The sequence below is a fragment of the Natator depressus genome, chromosome 11 (assembly GCF_965152275.1).
Source record: "Natator depressus isolate rNatDep1 chromosome 11, rNatDep2.hap1, whole genome shotgun sequence".
NCBI classification, from domain to species: Eukaryota; Metazoa; Chordata; order Testudines; family Cheloniidae; genus Natator; species Natator depressus.
Window position 1 is genome coordinate 71,943,209 of NC_134244.1, and position 7,271 is coordinate 71,950,479.

Here is a 7,271-nt window from a genome sequence, read left to right on the forward strand (position 1 = left end):
CGTTTTCTGGCACAATCAGTGGTGGAAAAGGAGAAAGTCCACAGAGGCTCCTCCTCATGCTCACGACGTGAATCCTAATTCTCTCCCCGTCCTCGAGGGGAGACCTGGAGAAGGAGACGTGCGGCTGCAAAGCCGGGGGGGTCTCAGCGACTGCCCTGGTCCTGCACCTCGGCCCTGCCCCGCTGAAGTCGGGGTCTCTCTGTGAGGTCACCCCCTCCCCACCACCTTTGCCCAATGGGCTGAGGTCCTGCAAAAGGCCTTTGTGATGTCACTGCCCCCCTACCCCTCCCCTCCCAGCTGATGTCCTGCCTCTGCCCAGCCTCTGTGGAGCTTGGAGTTGTTGCCCCCGGATCTCCGCACTCAATGACTGGTGCGTCGGGGGATGGAGCCGGCTATAAATAAAATACCAGTTTTTCATAAATTAGTCGACTTAAGGCCAGAAGGGACCATTGGAGCATCTAATATGACGCCCTGCATCTCCCAGCCCTCCTGTGTATCACAAGAGCTGCTTTTTGATGAAAGCACCTTCCCGAAAGGCATCTAGTCTTCACTGGAAGACATCAAGAGATGGAGAATCCATCACTTCTCTTGGCAGTTTGTTCCAGTGATGAGTCGCCCTCCCTCTTACAAATCTCTGCCTTGTTCTAAGGAGAATTTTTCTGATTTCTGCTTCCAGCCATTGGTTCTTGTTCTGCCTTTCTTTGCAAGACTAAAGAGCCCTTTAAATACTTGGTGTTTTCTCTCAGCGAAGGCACTTGCAGGCTGCCATCAGCTCACCTCTCCATCTTTTTAAAAACTAAACAGACTGAGTTTTTCAATCCCTCCTTATAAGTCTTCTCCATCCCTCAATGTGGCTCTTTTCTGCACCCTCTCCAGTTTTTTTAAACGTTATTTTTGAAATGTGGACACCAGAACGGGATGCAGTATTCCAGTGTCAGTCTCCCCACTGCTGAATCACCTCCCTTTCCATCCTCTGTTCATCTATCCATGGATGGCGTCACAGACTCACAGGACTTGTGCTCTCTCTCAGCCTCGTACAGTCCTTGGGAGGAACCCCCTTCAGTGTGACAGCCCTTCTCGGAGATCCACTCTCTCGAGGGTTAAGCCGTAGGCCCTTCCGCCTCCTGGAACCCCTCTTCTCTGACCCTTGAGCATGCCTCTCTGCCGTGGGCCCCCTCAGGGAGTCCCCTCACTCTGGACCCCTGGGGCCTCTACTCCCAGAGGGAAGAACGCAACCCCGATCCCTGTACTGCCGTGACTCTCAGCCAGCGTAAAAGAGAGGGGTTTATTGAACATCTGAACACAGCACAGGAAACTCTCAGGGCCTCAGGCCTAACCTCCCTCAGCACAGTCCATCTAGGTCTCTCCTGCACCCATGTGGGCTCTGGCTGTTTTCTCTCCCCAGTCCAGAAGCCCCCTCTTTCCAGCTAAGTGTCCGATATCACCTTCCCACAAGCCTGTGTCTTTTGTCTTCTGTCCCAGGTAAACAGGCTGCCTGGGTCTCCTCTATCTCAGCCTCTCCTCTCCTCCCTCTTTTCTTTCCCCTGGCTGGAAGCAGTCACCAGGTCTTCTCTCCTCAGCCCATTGTCCTACTACTGGCCCGACCTGGCTGTGACTTCCAAGCTGGGCCTCCCGCTCACCAGTCACTGGGGTATCCATTCTCCAGGCCTTTGCCTGAGGGCCCAACTGTCAGGCGAGATCACCGCTGGTCCTCTGTAACAACAAACGACCTCTCCCACCAGTGCCACCTCGTTAAACAAACAGCACCCAGGGAAACTGAGTCCCACACGCGGCATGCAAACCATTGAAAAACCAAGAAAATCCCCCCGTCATCACCAATGGCTTTGGCCCTGTTCCCCACAGCATCACACCGGGAGCGGATGTTAAGCGGCTCGCCCGGTATGACACCTAAATCCTTGACAGAGTCACGGCTTCCCGGAGTACAGTTCCCCCTCGGTGGCCTGCCTGCTCTGTCCTGCTGCCCGCTCCCACTGCGCCAAGAGGGGACCTGGTGACTGGAGCTGCTGTGGTTGTGTGAGAGCGCCGGGCTGAGAGACCAAAGGGCACCTCCGTTCTGGAACAGAGGGGTCTGGCCGGTAGGCGCAGTCGCCCCCGGTTTGGGGCACAGAAGGGGCTGTGGCTGGCAGCAGCTTGAAGCCCGTCCCCCAGCTGCGCTAGGCACTGTTTGAATGAATGCAACGTCCGTGTTACATACGGGCTCCTGGTGCTCGGTCGGAAGCACTGAACTGCCTCAGAGTTCTCTGTTTGCAAGGTCGGTCCCAGGAGGTGAGAGAGACAAGGCGGGGAGGGGATCTCTTTCATTCTCCAACTTCTGCTGGGGAGAGACCAGCTTTCGAGCTCCACAGAGCTTGTCCTCAGGCCCTGGTCTCTCTCCCCAGCAGAAGCTGGTCCAATAAACCATATGACCTCCCCGGCCTGGTCTCTCGGTGTTTTCTGCTCCCACGGGCGTGGCTGGGAAGGGCCACAGGGCTCAGCAGGCTCAGGGAGAAACCTCAGCCCCATTGGAGACAGGAGGGGAGCAAACCTCACAATCCGTGTGGTCACTGCAGGTCTGTGCATCTGCCCCCTCCTCCCTCAGTGGCAGTCTGTGGGGGAGGTCTAGGGTGGCCAGATGTCCCGATTTTAGAGGGACAGTCCCGATTTTTGGGTCTTTTTCTTATATAGGCTCCGATTACCTCCCACCCCTGTCCCGATTTTTCACACCTGCTGTCTGGTCACCCTAGGGAGGTCTGGCAGCCCCCTCCCCAGCCACAGTCCGTGCGTGCCCAGCAGTCTCTGTGTGTCTCAGCAGCCCCCTGCTCACTCCCACGTGGAGCCCAGATCGGGGTGGGCTGGGCCTCTGGTTTGTTTGATCCCTGAAGGGTTTTCTGGGCACTAACTGGGACCCCAAGTTTCTCCTAATTTGAGGAAATCCCTGTGAAAACTCACCTTTTCCGGGGGTCTGTTTCACACCCTCCGCCAGAGTCATTCCCCATTCTTTCTCCAGTTCAGCTGGCAGCAGGTCTCGTGCGAGGGGCGGGGGAGAGCTGAGATTTCAGGCTGCCGTGTTATGGCGGGATTGCTGCGATTAACTGGCTGAACGTGCTAATTCTGAGGACGAAACAGGGAAAGGGGCAGAGATCGAGAGTCAGGGAGTGAAATGGAGAAAATACAGGAAGCATTTCGAGCAAGGGCGAAGTGCAATGACCAGAATCCAGAATATTCTCTGCACCCCTTGTCTAACTCTGGGCCCGATTCTCTTCCGCATTGACGGCCTTTCCCTGTCTCCGGCCGTGTCTGGAGGGCTTTATGCCCCGTCCAGCCCCTTCACACTGCCAGGAAGGGAGAGGTGTTATGGAATCTTAGCCCAAAGAAGAACCAGGCCCTGTGTCACCTTCATCCTGGGTTTCCGATGACCCCGAGAAGTTGGGGGGCCACCGGCGCCTAGAGCATGGCCCTGCCACAGAGGCCCCGCCCCCGGTCATCCTCTTCCCCCGAGGCCCTGCCCACCCACTGTTCACTCCTCTGGCCCCCGAGGTCCCCCTACCTGCCCCTCGCTCCTCTCCGCCTCTTCCCCCAAGACTCCACTCACCCCCTGCTTGCTCCTCTCTGCCCCTTTCCCCTAAGGGGGGCTACCAGGGGGCCCTGGGGCCAGGCACCCATTCCTCTTCTCTGTCTTCGGTGAGCGGGGGGCCGTGGGGTCCTTGGGGAAGGAGGTGGAGCAGGACAGGAAGAGGCACGAGAAGACGGGGCCGTGGGGGAAAAGGCCGAGGGGGGGTGGGGCGCAGGTTTTGGGGGAAGAGGCGGAGGGGGGATGGGAAGAGGAAAAGCAAGAGCAGGGCATCGGGCTAAGGGGCAGAGGGGAGGGGGGTGCAGGCGGGGCCCCCACTTCTCTGGAGCTTCGCATCCAGCGCTCGAAAGATGACCATGGGCCCACGGGCCTCCGGAGGGGAGACCCGCCCCACATCCCCAGCGTTTCCCCCCCGCATGGACCTCCTTTTGGGGAAGGCTCAGCCTCCCGTGGCCTCTTATCCGAGCTGCCCGTGCTCAGCTCCTTCCACACGCTGGAGAGGAGCAGCACCCAGGGGTTGGGCTGAGCCGGGGGGCGCTGGGTGAGGGGCAGAGGCCTCGGGAGCTGATAACACAGGGACACAGCGTGAGGCACCATCCCAGGCATCCCCATGAAAGGAGCAGAACAGGGTTTCCTTGGGGTGGGGAGTGTACGGAGAGCGTCCCAGGGTCGGTGGAGATGTATTGCCCTGGTGAGCAAGTGTGGCTAAAACACAGGCCTCGCTGTGAGCAGGATTTGAACCTGCGCAGGGAAACCCTATTGGATTTCGAGTCCAATGCCTTAACCTCTCGGCCATCACAGCTGTGAGTGACGTGACCCCCTAAGGCCCGAGAAACTGGTAAATAATCACAGTGCCCAGGCCTGAAGTCCTCTGAAACACAGAATTCAAACAGGAAACCTGGCTCCCAAAGCAGAGGGGGATTTGGGGTTCTCGTTGCTTAGCCATGTGGTTAAACATCAAACCAACCCCCTCCTGTGGGGCCTGTAATTGTTGCTATCCCCACTGTAAAGGGAGACAGGGAGAGGTTCACTGACCTGACCAAGGCCACGCAGGGAGTTAGAGCCCAGCTCTTCCCCTCCCTGCTTTATCCTCCCCTGTCCTGACTGTCTCGCTCGATTCACCTGTTTTTATTGTCTCTTGTCTCTCTTTATAAACAGGACTAAGCCATGACTGGACTGTCAGACGGGAGAATGGGACACGGCTCCCTTCACCTGGACCCTGGATTTCTCGTTACTTCAGAGAAACTTCTCAGTGGAAAAATGAATCACATTCAAATGACTACAGATTATGAACCGTTTGCTATTTTTGTTGCCTTGGAACACTGCTCTCCCACCCCCCTCAACCCCCCCGCCCCAGCCTCTTCCCCTGAGTCAGGAATTATGCTTTATTGGTTCACTCTGATTTGTTTCAGTTTTATGTTCGCGTCTCTTGCAACTAATTGGTCAGAATCTGTCACTTCCGAAAGTCCCAGACGCGTGTCTCAGTTTCCCCACCTAGCTCCCTTCTCGCTACCTTTGATTTTCCTCAGAGTCTCCTTCAGAGCACTGGTTTGTTGGCACCAATAACCAGGTCTGCTTTCCAGGTCAGGAGACGTGTCCTCCAGCTGCTGGAACTTTCCTTTTTCACATCAAGAAAGAAACAGGTTTTTTCCCAATAATCATGATTTATTTTATTTTTGTATTTTACTGTGAATTTCTTGCCACTGAAAAATGCTGAATTGAGGGGCCTGGAGAATGAATCTCTGTGGAGCCAGCCATAGAATAGCTACAGCCCCAGCAATGGCTGGGCAAGCTTCCCCGAGGTGTCCCGTCAATGTGCTTCAGCCCTGATTGACTGAGACCAGCTCTGGGGACAGGACGGGAGTTCATTCCCCATGGGCAATTCACTCCTCGGCCTCCATGCTTCAGTGACCAATAGATTCCAATGTTCCTGCTGGTCTTTGTTCTGTGGACATCTGCCCACCTGCAACGGGACCGAGATCAACTCCCCTCAAACCAGCTCATTCCTCACCGGTTTCTGAATGGTCATCACGTCATACAGACGTTTGTTCACTCCTGCCCTGGGCAGAAGAGAACCCCAGTGCCCTGGAGGTGAGAGGCCCGGACTGTGTCCCCGGAGTCCCGGGGCATCATCCCTGCCCGAAGGCTGTGGCTGCACTGGGGAGTTTACAGCGGCAGTCTCTAGTGGAGCCGCTGGAAGCCGATGGGAGGGAGCTCTCCACCCTCAACGAGCAGCCATAGCCATGTTGGCAGGAGAAGCTCTCCCAGCACCATAGCACTGTCCACACCGGCGCTTAGGTCGGTGTAACTTGTGTCACTCGGGGGGTGGCTTATTCACACCCCGAGCCACATACGTTCTACCGACACAAGGGGAGTGTAGACGCAGCCTTAACAGAGAAGCGATTAAGAAAACCGCTTTAGTTTTGGAGGAAATGCAGGAACCCCAGGTTTGTAATAAACCAAAGGAGATTCCGACCCCACGAGTCACCTTCCCCACTTTGCAGCTGTGCCCTGGGACAGTTGTTTTGTCTCAGCCTGTGGCCAGAATAATGAGGTGTGAAGGGGAAGGAGCCAGGCACCTGTCTATGGTGCTTCTGACATCCTAGAGGGGAGAAAGGAGAAAAGACGCTCAGTCCCCCATGCCACTCACACAGGGGGTGGGAACTTTGGTGGTAATTTAAAGAGAATCAAGGGGCTCAAAGAGAGACAAAGGTGTTAACGTGACCCTGTCACTGTCCAACATTAAACAGGTGAAACAAGGCTTGCCATTTGGGCTGCTGGACAGAACAAGCCTTCAGGCTGAAAAGGGACATCGTTTCTCGCAATTTCAGCAAAACCCCTAATCAAACAAACCCCCACAACAACAGGCACCTGAAAAGTCCTGCCCCTGACTTCACCTTTCCAAGGTCTTGTCCGCACTCTCTCCCGCCCCAAGTGAGAATCCTACACCTTGAGAAACAAACCAAATTCAGACCCTAATGCAGCTCTCCCTCTGCAGGATGTTGGAGAAAACACAGGTGAAAAAAACTTCCGAGGTAAGCTGCAAACGCAGCCTTGGTCGAAATTTGAAGCCGGGATCTCTTGCTTGGTAAAGGAGACTCATGCCCGAGTCCAACAAACCCTTTGGGAACTCGAAGGAAGCCGCATCCCACAGGAGTTTCCAAAGACAAACCACCAGCCACACACCCAGGCAGAAGAAGCCTGGACATGGGAAGGGGCAGCAGCAAACACACCCTGGGGGAGGGCTTGTCCGGGAGCTGCAGCCAGGCCCCTTGGCACCCAAAGTGAGAATCAGACCCTTACAACAACAAGCCACATTTGGCCATTGCTGAAATTGTCAGGCCTCAGAACTTTGGGCCAGAAACCAACAGCCAAATCTAGCTTTAAAACTCAACCACTTGGAAATGGCACTTCCAGCATGGCACCAGACCGCAGGCGACCGTCTGTGTGTGTCCGGTTGGCTGCCGGCAGGTAGAGTCCAGGGCCTGCATCTTCGCTTCCCACAGTGGGAGATTTTGAGACCCTGACAATTAGGGGAAGGACAGGCAGGCCGTGGCCACGCTTGCAGATGCACGGTGCTGTGAGTTAAACCTGCCTTCTACAGCCGCGCAGGGGGAGCGCTGCAGCCTGTCCACACTGGCAGCTGCCAGCCCACTGTCCTGGCCACGTTTGCCGCTGCAGTGGGAGGGGCGCATTGGGG

The 7,271-nt window shown here is 56.0% G+C and overlaps 1 non-coding gene across 1 annotated transcript; it reads right to left on the minus strand.

Annotated features, from left to right (window-relative positions):
- Positions 1-4,291: 4,291 nt before the first annotated feature.
- Positions 4,292-4,373, minus strand: TRNAS-CGA (transfer RNA serine (anticodon CGA)). The gene has a single exon. It is a non-coding gene; the product is annotated as a tRNA-Ser (tRNA).
- Between the last annotated feature and the right edge of the window lie 2,898 nt (positions 4,374-7,271).